Source organism: Staurois parvus, unplaced genomic scaffold, assembly GCF_062004578.1.
Source record: "Staurois parvus isolate SC_StPar_1 unplaced genomic scaffold, SC_StPar_1.0 ptg000589l, whole genome shotgun sequence".
Taxonomy (NCBI): Eukaryota; Metazoa; Chordata; class Amphibia; order Anura; family Ranidae; genus Staurois; species Staurois parvus.
Genome location: NW_028318385.1, coordinates 100,059 through 122,529, shown reverse-complemented (window position 1 = coordinate 122,529; position 22,471 = coordinate 100,059).

Sequence of the window (22,471 nt, the reverse complement as noted above, 5' to 3'; positions counted from 1 at the left end):
ATATCAAAAGTGACCCTAACACAAACCAACCCACAACTACAACCATTCAAAACTTTTTAGACACTACCAATTTACCTCGTCTCATACCATCTCAGCTTCCAGTTTTCCAATTTCGGTTCCAATTTCTCCCACAGAGATACAACATACCATAACAACATTACCCCTAAACAAATCTCCAGGAAATGATGGCTTTACAAACGAATTCTATAAAACATTCGCTCCCAACCTCACACCACATTTATCTGAACTATTCAACCATGCTGCCTCTACAGGTACATTCCCCTCTGAAATGCTACAATCCATAATCACCACCATACCTAAACCCAACAAAGATCCCCAATTGGTTCAAAATTATAGACCGATTTCACTATTGAATGCAGATATAAAATTATATGCCAAACTTATCGCCCAAAGGTTGCTCCACCACCTTTCCACACTAATTCACCCAGACCAAGTGGGCTTTCTCCCGGGCCGACAAGCACCAGACGCAACTAGAAGAATCATATCCCTTCTCTATAACCTAGAGTCCACTAAACAACCCTCATTATTCTTGTCTCTAGATGCTGAAAAAGCATTTGATCAAATCAATTGGCTCTTCATGAAACTCACCCTACAGAAATTTGGGATTATGGATTGGATGCTGTCAGCAATACTCTCCCTGTACTCCAATCCTTCCGCCAAAGTCTTAAACAATGGTACACTCTCACAAACCTTCCAGATATCCAATGGCACTAGACAAGGCTGCCCACTTTCACCCATAATTTTTACCTTACTAATTGAACCCTTGGCTTCCAAGCTCAGAGATGACCCATCATGCACAGGTATTACCCACCTTAAAACGGAACACAAAATGAGTCTCTTCGCAGATGACATTATCCTAATGGTTACTAACCCTTATAAATCACTCCAAACGATACGCACTCATCTTCACAATTACTCAGAAATCTCTTACTATAAACTTAACAAATCAAAATCCTCCATTCTAAACCTACACACTCCGCCTAAAATTCAAAATATACTAAGCAAACACTTACCTTTCTCATGGGAACACCACAGCATCCCTTACTTGGGAATTAAACTTACTAATACAACAAATCAAATATATGATGCTAATCACAAACCACTACTCGAATCTATTCCGCGAGAACTCAAACAACTACGTACATCTACCCTTTCAACATTGGGCAGAATAGCTACCCTAAAAATGTGCATATTACCTAAAATACTTTACAGTTTCCGCACTCTCCCGATTCCAGTTCCCAGCTCCTTTTTCTCCAAACTCCAAGCGATTATCAACAAATTCACATGGGACTCCAAAAAACCTAGGAACACGACAAAGTTACTACTACGACCTCCTTCTAAAGGAGGGGCGGGTCTCCCACATTTAAAATCCTATTATCATGCCACACTCCTAGACCAACTATTCTTTTGGTGGCACTCTACTAAAGATAAAACATGGACCACCATGGAAAACCTCCCACCTCTAACGTGTGCACTCGATAAAATACTATTCCTACCGCAGAATTCCCAAACCCAACTATTACCCAAACATCCGTGTATAAAAGCCACCTTATAGGCCTGGTCTGAATTCCTATCCTCTAACCATCCAGAAAGTGAAACAAAAAGAATTTATACACCTATTTCCACTCTACACCTCTTCATCCCCTCCTTGAACTTGACACAGTGGGAAAATAGAGGAATATCACATATTCGAGACTTATACACAAACCACAGATTAGACTCCTTCGCTATTCTCCAAAAAAAATTCCATCTCCCTGATAATGAAAATTTAAACTATTTGAGAATAGCTCATTCCTTACACACATCGGTCTTATCTCCAGAACTAACAATCCCCGCCACGGCGCACCTCTTCTTCCACAAAACGCAATATCCTAAGAAAGGAATCTCAACTTTTTATACGCTCTTAACCAATGCTCAGTTTTCCATACACACCACCTCCTTAACTAACTGGGAAAAAATCCTTCTCCAACCAATTTCTTCGCACATCTGGGCGAAAACTTTCAACATTACCTACAGAACCTCTAAATGTAGCTCCCATTGGGAATCATATATAAAAATCCTACATCAGTGGTATATAACACCAGTTAAACTCGCCCTTTATTACTCCAGTGTTGCCTTCACAGGCTAATTGAATTATAGTTACTTATATGGGATATGTAGTGTACCACTGCCATCTAGTGGCAAACATGAATGGCAGTTCTCCTCTGGATATGTAAGTTCTCAGACAGGAAATGACTTTTGGTTTAGGAAGTTCTTCAGCCATTTTTAGATTGCCATTCACTGTGGATGCATGTGCCTGATTCTCTCCCAAGGGGCTTGAGACATCATCACATGTAAGTGCCTTTCTTCTGTGTCATCTGTCATTTATGCTACACTAGTTATTCTATGTATACTGATATGCTGTCATTGTATTGTGTTTCAGTTTCACCTACAAAAATAAAGTTGGATTCTTTGGTAGACAACACAAGCAGTGGGCTTCTGTTTGCTGGAGATTCTGACAAGGGTTTAGCTGTCCGTTTAGAGCCACACATAGTCAGTGTTTTGAGAACGGAACAGTGAAAAGGTGCAGCGCAACAAGCCTGGAGATAGGAGTCACTGTACAGACAGAATGAGTCTAAGATCAGGAAGGCAGTATAAGGCTGAAGATCGGCCACCCGGGACACATCAAGGCAGGAGCATGTCAAGTGTCCAGCAAGACGATGCACGCTCACACTCATCTAGATCAGCAAGGTCCAGTCAGATTTCATCAGCAAGTGCCCTTTTAGCCAGAGCTCGCGCCAAAGCAGAGGCAGCTCGTGTTCAGCTAGAATTCGCTGAGAAAGATGCCACTATTATGAAGGAAATTGCTGAGAAAGAAGACGCTGCTGCAGTAGCAGAGGCTGCCATTATGAAGGAAAGAGCAGAGAAAGAAAAATCAGAACAAGAAGCAAAGTTGCATATTCTTCAGCGTCAGTGTGCAGCCGCCACCGCCGCAGCAGAGGCCGCAGCTTATCCCAAAATGGAACTGTATAGAAGTGGGTCTATCCACGAAGGCCCATATGTGCCTGAGAAACCCCTCTCCTCAGTAGAACGCACAAGGGAGTATGTCCAAGAACTTTCAAGCAGCAATGCAACAAAACAATTCCCCAATCCAGAGTCAGCTGAATTTAAACCAAGACCAGCAGAACCCCTGAGTGTACGAAAACAAACCCATGAGGCCAGCAGTACCAGAGCGATTAAAAATGAATCCTTACTACAGCAATCCAAACACCAGAGTACACAAGATGTCACTAAATATCTTATCCAAAAAGAAATGGTTAATTCGGGCTTTCTCAGGTTTGATGACTGCCCTGAGAATTACAGGCATGGAAGTCTTCTTTTCTGTATGCAGTCAAAGACTTAGACTTATCAGCAGCCGAGATGCTGGACCTGATGATAAAACGGCTTGGGACGGAGTCAGCAGAACATGCAAGAAGGATGCGTAGGATACATATATTTAACCCTTCAGCAGGACTTGATATGGCCTGGCAAAGGCTAGAGGAAAGATATGGATCACCAGAGGCAATTGAAGGTGCTCTAATGAAAAGACTTGAGTCTTTCCCCAAGCTAAACAGCAAAGACAACTTGAAACTGCAAGAGCTGGGTGATATTCTTTGGGAAGTCTAGTGTGCCAAAAAAGAAGGCTATCTAAGAGGACTTGCACATTTAGATGGGCAAGTGTTGGAGCCAAATACAAAGAAGAACATTATGTCCCCTTCCCCCCTTTCTTTGTGTTTTCTAGATTTGTACAGCAGCAAGCAAGGATCCGGTGTGATCCCAGCTTTTCCTTCATCACCAGCAGTCAACTGCCAAAGGCAGAAAAGCCACTTAGACCCTACAATAGGACTTCAGTGATCGCCCACAAGACAACGGTTCCCTCTGAGGACCCAGGCTGTCCAAGCAGCTACAAGGTAAACACCTTTGAAGGTCCTGACAGACTTTGCCCACTTCATAAAAAGCCCCATCCTCTAAACAAGTGCAAAGGGTTCAAAAGTAAACCCATCAACTAAAGGATAGCCTTTCTTAGACAAAACGGCATCTGCTTCAAGTGTTGTGGATCCACTAAGCATGTAGCAAAAGACTGCAAAATACAAGCGGATTGCTCAGAATGTGGCAGTAACAGACACATCACAGCTTTACACCCTGATACATTGCATTAACCACTAGAGGTCGCTGAAGAGCGGAAAGATGAGGGCAGGGAGCAAAAGGATAATTCAGCTACCCCAGTAATGTCCAAATGCACTGAAATCTGTGGCGACAGTACAAGTCCACACTCATGTGCCAAGATCTGCCTAGCAACAGTGTACCCCACAGGGAAAAAGGAGAAGGCAGTTAAGATGTATGTAGTTCTGGATGAACAGAGTAACAGGTCACTGGCAAGGTCAGACTTTTTTGATGCCTTCAACATTACATCAAGTGCTATCCCAATCACCCTAAAGACATGTGCAGGAATGATAGAAACTTCAGGAAGAAGAGCTACTGACTTTACTATTGAGTCTCTTGACAAGAGAGTCCGTCTCTCACTTCCCATTTTGATAGAGTGTGATATGATACCGGATGATAAAACAGAGATCCCTTCTCCAGAAGTAGCCCATCATCATCCTCATCTCAATTCAATATCTCACCTTATTCCAGCTATCCAGACAGATGCCTCTATTCTTCTACTTCTTGGGAGAGACATTCTACAAGTACATAAGGTACGCCAACAAATTAATGGACCCTTTAATGCCCCCTATGCCCAAAGACTTGACCTAGGGTGGGTCATAGTAGGAGAAGTTTGTCTAGGAGCAGTACATCGGCCTGACAGTGTCAATACTTCAAAGACATCTGTGCTACTGAATGGGCGCACATCCCTTCTAAGTCCATGCCAAAACGGCTTTGTTGTGAAGGAAACCCTTAACATCCCAAAACTATACTGTGACTTTCCTTCTAGTTACAATAGAGACATTAGTAGTGGCATGGAGTCTGACACTTTAGGGAACTCAGTATTCCAGGGAACAAAAGATGACGACAAACAAGCAATGTCTATAGATGATCGAGCTTTTCTCCATATCATGGATAAAGAGACTTTCCAAGATGAAAACAACAATTGGGTAGCTCCCTTACCCTTTGTCAGGAATGGACTAGCCAGCAATGGTGGGACTCACCTGCCTTTTGATCTGCAGTACCAGGGCTGGCCAGCGGGTGCTCCCAGCAATCAGAGACTCAACTTTTCAGCCAGCTAACACCTGGAACTGATTATGCTGGGGTATTTAAGGGATGGCCAGACTTGCAGACTCTGCCTTGGTGTTGTGTTTCTCTTGGGCCCTGTATCCTGTTCCTGCTCTCTGTTCCTGTCTGATTCTCTGCTGACCCTGCTCTGATCCCTGGCTTGTCTGACCATCCCTCTGCCTGACCCTCTGTACTACGCTGCTTGCTACCTGTTCTGATCCCTGGCTTGTGACCCTGACCATCCCTCTGCCTGACCCTCTGTACTACGCTGCTTGCTACCTGCTGAACCTGGCCTGTGACCCCGACCAATCTCCGCTTGCTCCCCCTGTACCTACCTGCCCAATTGATATTGACCCGGCCTGCCTGACGACGCTTGCTTGTATGTACTGTTATCTGTGGGTGGTTGGTTTGGTTTGTTTGCACTGTATTATGTTTAGTATTGCACTGCGTTTATGTTTGTATTGTTAGTGTTAATAAATTATATTGTTTATCACATATCTGAAGTCTGCGTTTCCCTGCGTCAGTCACACACCTCTGGTCACACCTGGGAGCCCTGACACCCTTTCGCACACCAAGGTATTATTTACCCAGTAACAGAGAGCAGGCCTTGAAGCGCCTGAACACACTACGTAAAACCTTGCAAAGAAAGTCTGAAGTGAAAAAAGACTTTACAGAATTCATCAAAAGGATGCTTGATAATAATCATGCTGAGGTAGCACCGTCACTGGATGAAGGTAAAGAACACTGGTATCTGCCAATGTTTGGCATTTACCATCCACACAAGCCAGACCAAATAAGAGTTGTGCTCGATTCCAGTGCTCAACATGGAGGTGTTTCAATGAATGATGTACTACTGAGTGGCCCAGAACTAAATAACACACTTCCGGGAGTCCTCTTACGCTTCAGGAAAGAGCCTATTGCTTTCACAGGTGATGTGCAACAGATGTTTTATTGTTTCCTAGTGAGAGAGGACCATCGTGACTACCTGCGTTTCCTGTGGTACAAGGATAACGACATAGCTAAAGAGGTGACAGAGTACAGAATGCGAGTACATGTTTTTGGTAACAGCCCGTCTCCTGCTGTTGCCATATACTGCATGCGCAAAGCTACCCAGAAAGGTGCAGAATGTTATGGTCAAGATTAGAGATGAGCGAATTATTCAAAAATTCGGTTCGGCTGATTTGCCGAATTCGCCGAATAAATTCGCTTCGAGCCGAATATATTCGCTGCGAATTTAACTTATAAAAAGGGTGTTTCTAGGCTTCAGAGAGCCTTTATATTAGTGCAGAACACTGTACCTTTAATTTAAATGCCCTTGGAGTCTGCTGGGGAAGAGAAATAATACTGTCAGTCAGTATGACATGCAGATGAGTGCCGTCGATCTTAGAATCACCGCACACTTCACTCATTTGGGCAGTCACGGGGCCAAAACCAGAGTGTGGAGCCACAGTGTGGCGGTGGAGGCAGCAGCAATGGGAGGCCATACAGCACCCTATGACAAAATGGAACCCACCAGCAGTGTGAGGAGACCTGAAAGTGGCACATGGCAGAGTGTGGCGATGGAGACAGCAGCAATGGGAGGCCGTACAGGGACCCATGACACACTCTGGACCTGGCAGCAGCATGAGGAGGCGGTACAGGGGCCCATGACAGATTACGGGCCTGGCAGCAGCATGAGGAGTCGGTACGGGGGCCCATGGCAGATTACGGGCCTGGCAGCAGCATGAGGAGGCGGTACAGGGGCCCATGGCAGAGTGGCGGAGCGTAAGCAGCTAAAATTGAAGGCCATACAGAGGCCTATGTTAAAAAGTCCCCCCAGCAGCAGCGTGGGGAGACGACTATCAAGAGTCCAATGGCAGAGTGGCGGAGCAGAAGCAGCTTCAATTGAAGGCCATACACAGGCCTAGGTTTAAAAGTCCCTCACAGTTAATTCCAATAACGAACTCTACTCCTCCGTGCAATCTACTTACGAGACCCTGGGCAGGTCTGGGTCCAATTTGTGGTAGAGACTGGTTTTGTTCAGCCATGCTTGAGCGAGTAATAACAGGTCTGTGCTGCCCTTTGGTGTCTGGCTTAATGCGCACAACACTGAACGTCCCAGCGTTTGTCAACGATTTGCCGTTAAGTGATGCAAACCCGCTGAACCACGTTCATGAGGAGCCGGTACAGGGGGCCATGAATCAGTATGGACCTGGCAGCAGCGTGAGCAGACGACAGAGGCACATGGCGCAGGGTGGCGGTGTAGGCAGCATTATTCTGAAGCCTTACACAGGCCTAGGTTAAAAAGCGGAAGCCGTCAGCAGCGTGAGCAGACGACAGAGACACATGGCGCAGGGTGGCGGTTTGATGCAGCAGTATTCGGAAGCCAAACACAGGCCTCGGTTAAAAAGCGGAAGCCGTCAGCAGCGTGAGCAGACGACAGAGGCACATGGCGCAGGGTGGCGGTGGAGGCAGCAGCAATGGAAGGCCATACAGCACCCTATCACAAAATGGAACCCACCAACAGTGTAAGGAGACCTGAAAGTGGCACATGGCAGAGTCTGGCGATGAAGTCAGCAGCAATGGGAGGCCGTACAGGGACCCATGACACACCCTGGACCTGGCAGCAGCAAGAGGAGGCGGTACAGGGGCCCATGGCAGAGTGGCGAAGCGTAAGCAGCTTAAATTGAAGGCCATACAGAGGCCTATGTTAAAAAGTCCCCCCAGCAGCAGTGTGGGGAGACGACTATCAAGAGTCCAATGGCAGAGTGGCGGAGCAGAAGCAGCTTCAATTGAAGGCCATACACAGGCCTAGGTTAAAAAGTCCCCCCAGCAGCAGCGTGGGGAGACGACTATCAAGAGTCCAATGGCAGAGTGGCGGAGCGGAAGCAGCTTCAATTGAAGGCCATACACAGGCCTAGGTTAAAAAGTCCCCCCAGCAGCAGTGTGGGGAGACGACTATCAAGAGTCCAATGGCTGAGTGGCGATCCGGGAAGTCAGCGTTGTGATTGCAGATGCAATGCAGAAATTTTATGAGGTAATGCCGTGGGTGCGAAGAAGATCATATACCGTCGTACTTCCATCCATAGGACGGAACAACCTGCGAACCTAGAGCTTTATTGCCCTGACCCGCTGAGCAGCTTCTGGGATACCCAAGAGTTTGGCTTCTGTGGGGAATATGGTTGAAAACTGAAACTTAAAGGCATGTTGACGGAAGGGCACCAGTGTCAGTGCTCCGGAGGGAATATAGCTTCAAAGCTGACACTTAAAGGTATATCGACGGTTAGAGACCACAGGAAGTGGAGCTTGCGTCTTAAATCGACTGAATGTGGCAGACGTGAAACGTCTACGGGCCGTATATGAAACGGGTTGTTCCTCTTTCTGGAATAAGTGTTGGAAATGGCCACTCTTTTTGGTGTGGCGTTTTGTCTATTTAATTCCGATAACGGACTCTACTCCTCCGTGCAATCTAGTTACGAGACCCTTGGCAGGTCTGGGTCCAATTTGTGGTAGAGACTGGTTTTGTTCAGCCATGCTTGAGCGAGTAATAACAGGTCTGTGCTGCCCTTTGGTGTCTGGCTTAATGCGCACAACACTGAACGTCCCAGCATTTGTCAACGATTTGCCGTTAAGTGATGCAAACCCGCTGAACCACGTTCATGAGGAGCCGGTACAGGGGGCCATGAATCAGTATGGACCTGGCAGCAGTGTGAGGAGACCCGAAAGTGGCACATGGCGCAGGGTGGCGGTGGAGGCAGCAGTATTCGGAAGACATACACAGGACTAGTTTAAAAAGCGGAAGCTGTCAGCAGCGTGAGCAGACGACAGAGGCACATGGCACAGAGTGGCGGTGGAGGCAGCAGTATTCGGAAGCCATACACAGGCCTAGGTTAAAAAGCGGAAGCCGTCAGCAGCGTGAGCAGACGACAGAGGCACATGGCGCAGGGTGGCGGTGGAGGCAGCAGTATTCGGAAGCCATACACAGGCCTAGGTTTAAAACTGGAACCCAGCAGCGTGAGCAGATGACAAAGACGCACATGGCAGAGGATGGATCTGGCAGCAGTATGAGAAGGCGGTACAGGGGCCCGTGGCACAGTGTGGTGATGGGGGCAACAGCAACTGGATGCCAGAAAGTGGCCGATAGGGCTATATACTGCATGGAATTATAAAGTTGTAAAGACAGCGGCCTATAAGGCTATACACACTATAACAATCATGACTTGATTGACCATTGGCCTATAAGGCTATACACAGCATGAATATCATGACTTATTCTGAGAGTGGTTTGGAAGGGTATATACAAAAAGTAATTCATGAGCTGTCCGGACAGCGGACAATAAGTACATATATACAAATCAATTCATCAGCTGTCCAGCCAGCGGCCTCAAAGGCGACACATATAGAAAGCAATTCATGAGCTGTTCAGACAGCGGCCTCTAAGGCGACAGATATACAAAGCAATTCCCGAGGTGTTCAGGGAGCGGCCTGAACGGCTAGGTTATTACTAAATATATTTTTGTGGCCAAACATCGGCCTATAAATAGATGTCTACACAGTGACAAAAAATTATGTCGCCAGACAGCGGCCCCTAAGGCGACAGATATACAAAGCAATTCCCGAGGTGTTCAGTGAGCGGCTTGAACGGCTAGGTTATTACTAAATATATCTTTCTGGCCAAACATCGGCCTATAAATAGATGTCTACACAGTGACAAAAAAGTAGGTCGCCTTACAGCAGCGTATCCTACAAATTGACATTATAAGAAATGGTTTAGACCAAAAAAAAAAAAAAAAACTTTGATGCGATGCTATACCTTAGTAGATTGTGGAAAGTCGACAAGTCAAGCGTAACTGTGTACATTACAGAAAATCTTAACAAGACAACCAAACATGTGGCCAAACCGTGACCGATACAACAAGTTAACAATGTAAGAAACAGGAGGGGGCCAAACCGTGGCCAATAAATAAACAGTCCACCTCATTGATGAGATGGACAACACGTGTCAAATAAATATTTAAAAAAATTGCTATTCCATCGGTCTGGAACTGGTCGACTATAAATAATTAAAAAGTTTAAATTCATGTGACAGTCGTCCAGCGACGTATAAATAATTTAAAAACACCAATTCATGAGGGGCCCGACCAGCAGAGTATAAGTCATTAAAAAGGTTCAATTCATGTGACGGTCGTCCAGCGAAGTATAAATAATTTAAAAACCCCAATTCATGAGGGGCCCGACCTGCAGAGTATAAGTCATTAAAAATGTGCAAAACATGAGTCGGCCGACCAGCAGCCTCTCAATAAAATATATATACAAATGTACGGATCAGGTGGAGGTCTTCCATTTGTCCCTAATAACATGTTTGGGGCATGATTCATGGCGGATTTAGTCAGTTGTGTCAGGAACTGGTGGTTTGAAATCCAGACTAATCCACGCCTGATTCATTTTCACAAACGTGAGTCTCTTCACACTTTGGGTGGACAGTCGTGTCCTCCGCGGAGTTACAATACCTCCTGCCGCACTAAACACGCGCTCCGATGCCACGCTACTGTCCGGGCATGACAGCCTTTCAAGGGCAAATTCAGCTAGTTGGGGCCAAAGGTCAAGTTTCGTTGCCCAGTAGTCAAGGGGATTGTCTACCTCAGTTGGCAGGGTGCTGTCCAAGTAGGCCCAAGCCTGTTGTTTGAGGTCCTGCTCCAGGTCCACCTGATGCTGCTGCTGCTGCGGCTGGTTAGTAGTTTCCTCACTGCGCTGGTGAAGAAAGCTACTCATCATCGACTGCAGACTGAGGCAGCCGCTGCTGGTGGAGCTGCCACTGCTCCTACCACCCCACCCCTCCCCTGCTGCCATGGCAGCAGAACGCGAGCGCACAGGGCCCACAGTGTCTGAGGATGGACGTTGGCGCAGAAAGGCAGAGACCAACTGACTACATAGGTGGTTTTTATAGTACTTTATTTTGGCCTCCCTCTCAGCAGGTGTGAAAAAGGCCACCATTTTTGAACGGTAGCGAGGGTCCAACAAGGTGGACAGCCAAAAGTCATCCCTCTGTCTGATGGTTATTATTCGGCTGTTGCTACGCAAGCAACCGAGCATGCTATGGGCCATTTGTGCCAAGGAATGCGAGGGACTCCCTGCCTCCATCTCCACAGCATACTGCCACGGTACGTCTGGGTCCTCTGTCTCCTCCTCCTCCTCTACCAGATGCTCCTGCTCCTCCACTCCTGTCCGCTGAGTGGAAAAACCACCCATTTCACTCAATAATTCCTGAGCACCAATGTCCTCCTCTACCTCCTCCTCTTCTTCCTGTCCTGCCCCCACAGGGGTCATGTGGCGTTGAGATCTGTGCGCCACATCTACCGCACCCTGACCAGCCATTGTTAACAGCATTTGTTCCAGGACGTGCAACAGAGGAATGACGTCGTTCATCCCATAGTCCTGCCGACTCACGAATAGCGTGGCCTCCTCAAAGGGCCTGAGCAAGCGGCAGGTGTCATGCATGAGCTGCCAATGGCTGACATCTAAGTTACACAGGGGAGTATCTTTATCCGCTTGTAACATCAGGAAATCGGTGATGGCCTTTCGCTGTTCGTAAAGGCGGTCTAACATATGTAGGGTTGAATTCCACCTTGTTGCAACATCGCAGATCAGGCGATGCTGTGAAATTCCGTTCTGCCGCTGCAGTTCAAGGAGGGTGTGCTTTGCGGTGTAGGAATGGCTGAAATGCATGCAAAGTTTACGTGACATTTTAAGGATGTCTTGCAGTGGGATGGTGGATTTTAGGAACCGCTTGACAACCAGATTGAACACGTGAGCCATGCATGGCACAACCTTCCTTGACGCAGAGCAGACACCATGTTCTTTCCGTTGTCAGTCAACATGGTTCCGATTTTCAGTTTGCGCGGAGACAGCCATCTGTCGATTTCTCTGTTCATTACACTCAGAAGTTCCTCCCCTGTGTGACTACGTTCGCCAAGGCATACCAGGTGCAGCACAGCGTGACACCGTTGCGCCCTGCACATGTGATATGCCGGTCGGGTAATGGGACTTGGCACGGGGGTGGCGGCTGAGGACACGGCGGAAGAAGAGGTGGTAGAGGCGGACATCTTTGCTGGACCAAGGACGTGCAAACGTGGAGGCAAAAGCGTCGTGACCTGTCCAAGTTGCTGGTGCGGCTGTGCCGGCACCACGTTCACCCGGTGGGCCGTAAATGACATGTACTGTCCCTGACCGTAGTTACAGCTCCACACGTCGGCGCTGCCGTGCACTTTGGCAGAGACCGACATGCTCAAAGATTGGCCCACCATCTCTTCTACATGTGAATGCAGGGCTGGCACTGCCTTTTTGGCGAAGAAATGCCGGCTTGGCACTCTCCACCGCGGCTCGGCACAAGCCATCATTTCTCGGAAAGGTGCTGAGTCCACCACTTGGAAAGGGAGGGACTGCAGCACCAGCAACTTGGACAGGAGGACGTTCAGCTTCTGCACCGTCGGGTGCGTGCTCGCAAACTGTTGTCTCTTGGAAACGGATTCCAAGAAAGACTGCTGACGGAATCCGTGAAGAGGAGTAGCAGGAGAAGGAGCATCTGAACGAGCAGAAGATGCCAACGAGCGACAACTGCCCTCAGCAGAGGTGTTGGAGCCTTGACTGGCTGATAGAGGGCGATTGACGTCGGGTGACGGAGCAAGTAACGGAGCGGGTGATGGAGCGGGGGCTGGGGCAGGCAGAACCGCCGTATCTTTATCACGGTTTTCCCAGGCCACCGAATGGCGACGCTGCATATGCTGACGCAACGCTGTAGTCCCAACATTGGCCCCCTGGCCACGCTTGACTTTCTGGCCACATAGTCGACATACGGCTACGTTTACTTCCTCGGGCGGCTTGACAAAAAATTCCCACACCGCCGAGTAGGAAACTTTGCCCCTGCTACTCCTCACTGGCTGACTGCTACTTCCTCCGTGCACACCGGCACCACTACTGGCCGTGGTGGTAGGCTGCAGTGGAGCTGGTGCTCTACTCTGTGGCCGTTTGGCTCCACTGACACTGCTGCGACCCTGCTGCCTCCTGGGCAACCCACCGACTGTTTTGCTCGCTGGCATGCTGGCACCCTCTTCTCCTGATGATGCGGAAGCAATAGCCTGATGACGACGAGGCTGCCAAGTGCGATCAGCCTCATCATCATCAATTAGGGTCTCCGCATCACTACTAGCCCCCTCGGCTGCGTGTGGGTCAGGAGACAGACCTGTCTCTAGACCGGCTACCGAGCCACTCTCCTCGCCAGTACTTCTTCGCCTGGCTGCTGAAGAGGCGGATGTCTCCCCCCGTTCCTGACCGCCCTCTGTTAGCTCTTCCTCACTGTACAGTGGGGCTGAGCCCACAGCATGCGATACTTTGCTTGGTGAGGGAACACCAAAGGACAGGGGCAGGTCGAGGACACGTGATTTCAGTGGGCTTGCTCCCGGGCCATGCCAACTAACGGTTGTGTCTGACGTACCCACTGACCGTTGGCTTTAGGTGTCAGAGGTGACCTGGGAAGAGGAAGACGACCGAGTCAATCAATCGATGACGGCAGGGTTGTCGGTGGAGACACGACCGCTGGATGACACCGGGAGCACTGGCCTCTGGCTGCGACTAGTGCTGCCTCGACCCCTTCCTCTGCTGCCACGTCTGCTCGCTCCTGAAACATTGCCTCCTCTGCCACTCCTCTGCATGTTGTCTGACATACTCTTTAATTCAATAAGCACCCCAAAAATAAAACCGGATTTAACTCTTTGAACGTACAATAGTGGTTGTGAAGCAGAAAGTCAGTTTATTTAGCACAATCGGTCAATTGCAGCTTGCCGTTGGCTGTAAACTGTACGTTTATGTCACTGGAATGCACTAATCACCCAAAAAATATTACCGCCACCCGGCGTGTATATGGATTTAACTCTTTGAACGTACAATAGTGGTTGTGAAGCAGAAAGTCAGTTTATTTAGCACAATCGGTCAATTGCAGCTTGCCGTTGGCTGGAAACTGTACGTTTAGGTCACTGGAATGCACTAATCACCCAAAAAATATTACCGCCAGCCGGCGTGTAAATGAATTTAACTCTTTGAACGTACAATAGTGGTTGTGAAGCAGAAAGTCAGTTTATTGTACACAATCGGTCAATTGCAGCTTGCCGTTGGCTGTAAACTGTACGTTTATGTCACTGGAATGCACTAATCACCCAAAAAATATTACCGCCAGCCGGCGTGTAAATGGATTTAACTCTTTGAACGTGCAATAGTGGTTGTGAAGCAGAAAGTCAGTTTATTGTACACAATCGGTCAATTGCAGCTTGCCGTTGGCTGGAAACTGTACGTTTATGTCACTGGAATGCACTAATCACCCAAAAAATATTACCGCCAGCCGGCGTGTAAATGGATTTAACTCTTTGAACGTACAATAGTGGTTGTGAAGCATAAAGTCAGTTTATTTAGCACAATCGGTCAATTGCAGCTTGCCGTTGGCTGGAAACTACGTTTATGTCACTGGAATGCACTAATCACCCAAAAAATATTACCGCCACCCGGCGTGTATATGGATTTAACTCTTTGAACGTACAATAGTGGTTGTGAAGCAGAAAGTCAGTTTATTTAGCACAATCGGTCAATTGCAGCTTGCCGTTGGCTGGAAACTGTACGTTTATGTCACTGGAATGCACTAATCACCCAAAAAATATTACTGCCAGCCGGCGTGTAAATGGATTTAACTCTTTGAACGTACAATAGTGGTTGTGAAGCAGAAAGTCAGTTTATTTAGCACAATCGGTCAATTGCAGCTTGCCGTTGGCTGGAAACTGTACGTTTAGGTCACTGGAATGCACTAATCACCCAAAAAATATTACCGCCAGCTGGCGTGTAAATAGATTTAACTCTTTGAACGTACAATAGTGGTTGTGAAGCAGAAAGTCAGTTTATTGTACACAATCGGTCAATTGCAGCTTGCCGTTGGCTGGAAACTGTACGTTTCTGTCACTGGAATGCACTAATCACCCAAAAAATATTACCGCCAGCCGGCGTGTAAATGGATTTAACTCTTTGAACGTACAATAGTGGTTGTGAAGCAGAAAGTCAGTTTATTTAGCACAATCGGTCAATTGCAGCTTGCCGTTGGCTGGAAACTGTACGTTTATGTCACTGGAATGCACTAATCACCCAAAAAATATTACCGCCACCCGGCGTGTAAATGGATCTAACTCTTTGAACGTACAATAGTGGTTGTGAAGCAGAAAGTCAGTTTATTTAGCACAATCGGTCAATTGCAGCTTGCCGTTGGCTGGAAACTGTACGTTTAGGTCACTGGAATGCACTAATCACCCAAAAAATATTACCGCCAGCTGGCGTGTAAATAGATTTAACTCTTTGAACGTACAATAGTGGTTGTGAAGCAGAAAGTCAGTTTATTTAGCACAATCGGTCAATTGCAGCTTGCCGTTGGCTGGAAACTGTACATTTCTGTCACTGGAATGCACTAATCACCCAAAAAATATTACCGCCAGCCGGCGTGTAAATGGATTTAACTCTTTGAACGTACAATAGTGGTTGTGAAGCAGAAAGTCAGTTTATTTAGCACAATCGGTCAATTGCAGCTTGCCGTTGGCTGGAAACTGTACGTTTATGTCACTGGAATGCACTAATCACCCAAAAAATATTACCGCCACCCGGCGTGTAAATGGATCTAACTCTTTGAACGTACAATAGTGGTTGTGAAGCAGAAAGTCAGTTTATTGTACACAATCGGTCAATTGCAGCTTGCCGTTGGCTGGAAACTGTACGTTTGTGTCACTGGAATGCACTAATCACCCAAAAAATATTACCGCCAGCCGGCGTGTAAATGGATTTAACTCTTTGAACGTACAATAGTGGTTGTGAAGCAGAAAGTCAGTTTATTTAGCACAATCGGTCAATTGCAGCTTGCCGTTGGCTGGAAACTGTACATTTATGTCACTGGAATGCACTAATCACCCAAAAAATATTACCGCCACCCGGCGTGTAAATGGATCTAACTCTTTGAACGTACAATAGTGGTTGTGAAACAGAAAGTCAGTTTATTTAGCACAATCGGTCAATTGCAGCTTGCCGTTGGCTGGAAACTGTACGTTTATGTCACTGGAATGCACTAATCACCCAAAAAATATTACCGCCACCCGGCGTGTATATGGATTTAACTCTTTGAACGTACAATAGTGGTTGTGAAGCAGAAAGTCAGTTTATTTAGCACAATCGGTCAATTGCAGCTTGCCGTTGGCTGGAAACTGTACGTTTATGTCACTGGAATGCACTAATCACCCAAAAAATATTACCGCCACCCGGCGTGTAAATGGATCTAACTCTTTGAACGTACAATAGTGGTTGTGAAGCAGAAAGTCAGTTTATTGTACACAATCGGTCAATTGCAGCTTGCCGTTGGCTGGAAACTGTACGTTTCTGTCACTGGAATGCACTAATCACCCAAAAAATATTACCGCCAGCCGGCGTGTAAATGGATTTAACTCTTTGAACGTACAATAGTGGTTGTGAAGCAGAAAGTCAGTTTATTGTACACAATCGGTCAATTGCAGCTTGCCTTTGGCTGGTAACTGTACGTTTATGTCACTGGAATGCACTAATCACCCAAAAAATATTACCGCCAGCCGGCATGTAAATGGATTTAACTCTTTGAACGTACAATAGTGGTTGTGAAGCATAAAGTCAGTTTATTTTGCACAATCGGCAAACTGCAGCACCAACTGTGCACGACAGCCACCAAAAAAAAAAGGGTGTATGTCACTTTAAATTTTCGATTCTTTGATAGCTGTGGCCCTAAGTAACGATTCTGTGTCCCTGAGTAACGATTCTGTGTCCCTGAGTAACGATTCTGTGGCCCTAAAGTCTCTGTGGCCCTAACTCTGTCCCTTAATACACACAGGTCTGTCTCTCTTGAATGACCGGAGGCTAATGGAGAATTCTAAGATGGCCGCGATTTATAGCTCCACCATTACACAGTGCTGGCTGGCTGCTGATTGGCTAAAAAATATTACCGCCAGCCGGCGTGTAAATGGATTTAACTCTTTGAACGTACAATAGTGGTTGTGAAGCAGAAAGTCAGTTTATTTAGCACAATCGGTCAATTGCAGCTTGTCGTTGGTTGGAAACTGTACGTTTATGTCACTGGAATGCACTAATCACCCAAAAAATATTGCCGCCAGCCGGCGTGTAAATGGATTTAACTCTTTGAACGTACAATAGTGGTTGTGAAGCAGAAAGTCAGTTTATTTAGCACAATCGGTCAATTGCAGCTTGCCGTTTCCTGGAAACTGTACGTTTATGTCACTGGAATGCACTAATCACCCAAAAAATATTACCGCCACCCGGCGTGTAAATGGATCTAACTCTTTGAACGTACAATAGTGGTTGTGAAGCAGAAAGTCAGTTTATTGTACACAATCGGTCAATTGCAGCTTGCCGTTGGCTGGAAACTGTACGTTTGTGTCACTGGAATGCACTAATCACCCAAAAAATATTACCGCCAGCCGGCGTGAAAATGGATTTAACTCTTTGAACGTACAATAGTGGTTGTGAAGCAGAAAGTCAGTTTATTGTACACAATCGGTCAATTGCAGCTTGCCGTTGGCTGGAAACTGTACATTTATGTCACTGGAATGCACTAATCACCCAAAAAATATTACCGCCACCCGGCGTGTAAATGGATCTAACTCTTTGAACGTACATTAGTGGTTGTGAAGCAGAAAGTCAGTTTATTTAGCACAATCGGTCAATTGCAGCTTGCCGTTGGCTGGAAACTGTACGTTTATGTCACTGGAATGCACTAATCACCCAAAAAATATTACCGCCACCCGGCGTGTATATGGATTTAACTCTTTGAACGTACAATAGTGGTTGTGAAGCAGAAAGTCAGTTTATTTAGCACAATCGGTCAATTGCAGCTTGCCGTTGGCTGGAAACTGTACGTTTATGTCACTGGAATGCACTAATCACCCAAAAAATATTACCGCCACCCGGCGTGTAAATGGATCTAACTCTTTGAACGTACAATAGTGGTTGTGAAGCAGAAAGTCAGTTTATTGTACACAATCGGTCAATTGCAGCTTGCCGTTGGCTGGAAACTGTACGTTTCTGTCACTGGAATAGACTAATCACCCAAAAAATATTACCGCCAGCCGGCGTGTAAATGGATTTAACTCTTTGAACGTACAATAGTGGTTGTGAAGCAGAAAGTCAGTTTATTGTACACAATCGGTCAATTGCAGCTTGCCTTTGGCTGGAAACTGTACGTTTGTGTCACTGGAATGCACTAATCACCCAAAAAATATTACCGCCAGCCGGCGTGTAAATGGATTTAACTCTTTGAACGTACAATAGTGGTTGTGAAGCATAAAGTCAGTTTATTTTGCACAATCGGCAAACTGCAGCACCAACTGTGCACGACAGCCACCAAAAAAAAAAGGGTGTATGTCACTTTAAATTTTCGATTCTTTGATAGCTGTGGCCCTAAGTAACGATTCTGTGTCCCTGAGTAACGATTCTGTGTCCCTGAGTAACGATTCTGTGTCCCTGAGTAACGATTCTGTGGCCCTAAAGTCTCTGTGGTCCTAACTCTGTCCCTTAATACACACAGGTCTGTCTCTCTTGAATGACCGGAGGCTAATGGAGAATTCTAAGATGGCCGCGATTTATAGCTCCACCGTTACACAGTGCTGGCTGGCTGCTGATTGGCTAATGCGATCACATGTCATGAATGCATTATGGGTCAGCGCGCCTTGTCTGCGCGCCTTCCCAGAGATCCCCGCCCCATCTTCTCTGTCCATTTTCTCCGTCGCCACACATGTCGCCGCCATTTTTGGGAAAATTTGATTCGTGCATCCGAAGTTTGCTAATCTTCGGATTCGTCGCGAATAGAATTTTTCCAAATCTTCGGAACGAATTCCACTTCGTCATGTTTGATTCGCTCATCTCTAATTTTAACAAGTATCAGCTGATTAACTATGTCCAGGGACAAGTGAATATTCTTGTCTGTGAAAAAAAACCCTCCACAGCACTAAATGTTTACTCAGAGAGGATGTTGGCTCCAGGAAAGCCCAGAAGCTCAAATGCATGCTGGGCAAGCTCTGGTCAGTGGTAAATTCTCATTACCCAATAATCAAGGGGGTCGTCTTTTGGAAGGGTGTTAACTCCTGCCTTTGACCCTATGTACTCCCCCATAATATGATGCAGCAGCTAGCAATAGCTACTGGCAGTGGACAGTCCTGGGCACCTGGAAAAGAAAAATGTTTGAACACCTTGCTTGGACAGGAACCCCCACTGATGATTCTTCTCCTTTCAATGACAACAGGCTCCAAGTGTAGTCTGTGAGACAGTACTTTCAATCTTGAAAAGAGTTTAGTGAGTTCATCAACAGCATGTCCTTTTGGTGTCTTTTGATACCTCACTGCAAGGGTGGGATAAGCTCTGTGACGAGGTGCCTGAGTCCTTGGGGTCACTGAGGACAATCTGAGAGAGAGAGAGAGAGAGAGAGAGAGTGAGGAGAAGCCGGCAGAGAGAGCAGAGCGGAGACGGAGGATGATGGCGTTATGAGATGTTTGTCTAAGGATTGGAACCCCATCTGTAACATACTGGAGTGAGAGTCCAGAGAGTGACAGCAACACTGGAGTGAGAGTGTACAGGGGTACTCTTTAAAGGCTTGCTATTACTCTATTAAGGGTAATTGTATGCATTTCAGCTATTTAGAAGTGTTCACGGAGTGTTCACAATTTATATATTTTATTTATTTCATTTATTTTATTTTTTATTTTGTTTATTTTATTTTTAATGTGTAATTTATTTTATTTTATGAGTGTACACTGAATGTTCATATATATATATATTGTTCATTCATTCATACAGGAACCATGAATTTCTGCTGTATTGATTGTAATATTAATATCCCCTATGATTGTCAGTTCCATCTAATGATCACAATTCTGTATTTTTGTTAGAGGCATTTAAAAAAATACCACATTATGGCCACTATATGCAGCTGATCATCATATGGGATAATCACATTACAAACAATATGGCACACATTCATGGTGCCCATGTGTATGTGTATAACATGCATACAGAGAAAATTTTACTTGCAGATCTCTTTTATTTTTTGTTTACAAACGATTTTATTGAATATAAGTAGACTGTAAAACAACAGCACACTTTCAAGTGTTATTTTCAACGAAAACAAGGCACTTTTGAAATGTACAATACAGAAAAGTATATTAACATAAGAAAGAGAGAAAAAAAAAAAAAGGAAAAGAGTAAATTACGAGTGCATGATATACGTGAACAATAAGATAAGCTAAAAGATACATCCGTCAACAGTACATGTCAGGCAACTTTTACTGAGAATATTGTTAAACATGCAATAAGTGTCTACAATCTCTCCATGACTCCCATTTTTTATCATATAAGTGCATCTTATCCAGTAGGGTATAATGAATGCGGTCCATGAGCATTACAGTATCAATTCTGTGTAAAACGGAGTCCAAGTGTACAGCATTGGACCTCCAGTGTAAGGCAATAGACCATAAGGTGGCAATACATAATGTATGTATCAATCTCAGATTGGCATCAGAGACCCCTGGGATATTGGCCCCCAATAAACAGGTCTGTATGGACAATCGTATCGGGGTACCCGACAGTGAGGTAGCCACCTCAGATATCTTACACCAAATCAAAGATATGGTCGGGCAATCCCAGAATATATGAACCAAAGTACCTGTGAGGCCACAGCCCCGGAAACATAAAGGGGACGTTTGTGGGAACAATACATGTAGTCTTGATGGGGTGTAATACCATCTGGTTAAAACCTTAAGGGCTGTCTCACGAACCGAAAGAGATCTAGAACTCTTGCATATATTATCCACCATGGAATCCCAATCCTCCTCTGAAAAAGTGATACCACAATCCTCCTCCCATTTTTGTCGATAAGAGGGGGGTGTATGAAAAAGGCAGATCAAAAATTGGTGATAAAGATCTGAGATAAGACCCCTACCCCTAGGAGAGTCACGGCTGATACGTTCAAAAAAAGAAATCGGGGAAGATGGCATAAGGCCAAAGTGTGAATTAAAAAAATGTCTAATCTGTCGGTAGCGAAGGTACTCGCGAAGAGGAACATCAAACAACACACGTAGCATATCAAAGGTAATATAAGATCCTCCTCTTTGAAAATCCGATAATCTGATAAAGGATCGATCATACCACCAACGAAACTGTTGAGGGGAAGAAAAAGCTACAACAAAAGTGGGGTCACCAAAAAATGAAACACCTGGGGGGGTAAGAGAGACTAGATTCAATTTAGATTTGTATTTAGACCAGAGAGTCAGCGAATGAGTCACTATGGAGGTATGAAAAGTAAGCGATCGGGGGGAAATTTTAGACCATAGAATTCCCGGTAAATAAAATGGGCGTATTGATTGAGACTCAAACTTGATCCATGGGATTTGATAATTAATAGTAGCCCATTGTGATAATTGCGCAAAACGAGCAGAGAGGTAATATAGCCAAAAGTTGGGGAGGCCAAGACCTCCCGTCCGTTGTGAGCGGTACAAAATGGATGAAGCAAAACGTGGATGCTTATTTCCCCAAATAAAATTATTAACAGTCCGCTGAAAGTGATCCAAAAACGTTTTTGAAACTGGAACTGGCAGTGATCTAAAAAGATAAAGCAGTTTGGGCAAAATATTCATTTTAACTGCCGTGACTCTACCCAGAAAGGAAATATGATAACTAGAGATGAGCGAATCGAAGTAGCCGAAGTGGAATTCGAGTCGAATATCGGAAAAATTTCGATTCGCGCCGAATCCGAAAAATAGCCTAATTCGGGCGCGCGAATCGAAATTTTTCCGAAAATGGCGGCTGACATGTGCGGCGACGGAGCGGGGATGTCTGGGAAGGCGCGCAGACAAGGCGCGCTGACCCATAATGCATTCCTCAACGACATGTGATCACATCAGCCAATCAGCAGCCAGCCAGCTAGCACTGTGTAATGGTCGAGCTATAAATAGCGGCCATTTTGGAATTCTTCATTTGCCTGCAGTCATTGAACAGAGGCAGACCGCTCTGTATTAGGGACAGGGACAGAGTTAGGGCCACAGAAACGATACTTGGGGACAGAGAAACGATACTTAGGGACAGAGAACTATTACTCAGGGACACAGAATTGTTAATTAGGGCCACAGAATCGTTA